The 1,241-nt window shown below is 55.8% G+C and overlaps 1 protein-coding gene across 3 annotated transcripts in view; it reads right to left on the bottom strand.

The window, feature by feature from the left end:
- Positions 1–999, bottom strand: part of GPCPD1 (glycerophosphocholine phosphodiesterase GDE1 homolog (S. cerevisiae)) — a 67,119-nt gene extending 66,120 nt beyond the window's left edge. For all 3 annotated transcript variants that reach the window (XM_010836444.1, XM_010836443.1, XM_010836442.1), the window contains exon 1: positions 809–999. The gene's annotated coding sequence lies outside the window, so the exon portion shown is untranslated. The remainder of the gene's footprint in view (positions 1–808) is intronic.
- Positions 1,000–1,241: the final 242 nt, after the last annotated feature.

Below are 1,241 nucleotides of genomic sequence, written 5' to 3' on the forward strand. Positions count from 1 at the left end.
AGAAATTGCGCAGAAATAGGAAGGGCAACAGAAAAGTATGAAGAAAACATCAAGCCCAAACACCCAACCAGTTCCTCTATGTGTTACATCAGACTAGACCGCTGTCTCAATGGTGAAAGATATCCACACTTCGTGACTGAATTCATGATTCATGCCTGATTTCCTTTATAACCGGGGAAGGGGAAAAGAGGGGGATCGATGAACTAGGTTTTGAAGAGCTTGGAAAAAGTAGAGCTTTAGAAAAAGAGGCAGCTGTCTTAAAATTGTATCAGGGGTACTGATGTCTATTACTGGAACCTTTTCCTAAAAAAGTAAGGCACTTCGGTTTCTTGGAGTAACTGAACTATACAAGCACGCCCTAGACTACTTGGATAAGCAATTTCAGAAAAGCAGCAGTTGTCAAGACACTACGAATTACTTTTGAAGTCAGAGAGTGGCGGTGAGCGAGTCCTGCTGCATTTACGTTTCTTCGTTCCCTAAATGGTTCTTCCAATACTTAGGTGGTCTCATGCTCTATGCATTCTGGTATTACCGAAAACGCTACAGAATTTTCGTACGGGAACTAAGCACTAGGCAGCACAGCGTAATCGCGGCAGCAAACGATAAATACAATAAACATGTATTTACAGGATTTACAGAAGCAAACCTCCAGGCCGCTGTTTCCAGACCGGCTGCCCGTCCGGGGCGGGGGATCCTGCCCACGACTCGCCCCCCGCTCCGCCGCGTAGCCCTGACAGCTCTGCCGCAACGTGAGCGACAGCCAAGGGCCCCGCACCGAGCGCCCAGCCCACCCGGCCTCCCACCTCACCTGCTGGGTCCCCGGGTCAGCGCCACCACCGACTCCGCGCCCGACAGTCAGAGTCGCAGGCCGAGGTGCCGGGCGCCGGCCGTCAGCACCTCGCCAGCGCTCCCTCAGGCAGCCCGCAGCGGCACCAAGCAACAGGAAGCGGCTCCGCTCAAACCAGTTTCAGCTGCTCCAGACCAAACCGCCAGACCACCTCGCGGGGCGGGACCAGAAAGCGGCGAGGCGGAGACTGACGTCACGCCCGGCGGCCTCCGGGCCAATGGATGGCCGCGCGTTGGGGGCGGGGCCGCGCGATCCTGGTAAGGGCAGGCATCGGTGACTGAGAGCTACTGGGCATTCCAGGGGTCTCCGGTGTGGGTTTTTTCGGCTGACCGGGACCGGCGGCAGAGGCCTGACCTGGGTTCTTAGACACCTACCTTGGTCCCCTAAGCCGTCC

Source organism: Bison bison, unplaced genomic scaffold (genome assembly GCF_000754665.1).
Source record: "Bison bison bison isolate TAMUID 2011002044 unplaced genomic scaffold, Bison_UMD1.0 scf7180017864063, whole genome shotgun sequence".
In the NCBI taxonomy this organism is placed as follows: domain Eukaryota; kingdom Metazoa; phylum Chordata; class Mammalia; order Artiodactyla; family Bovidae; genus Bison; species Bison bison.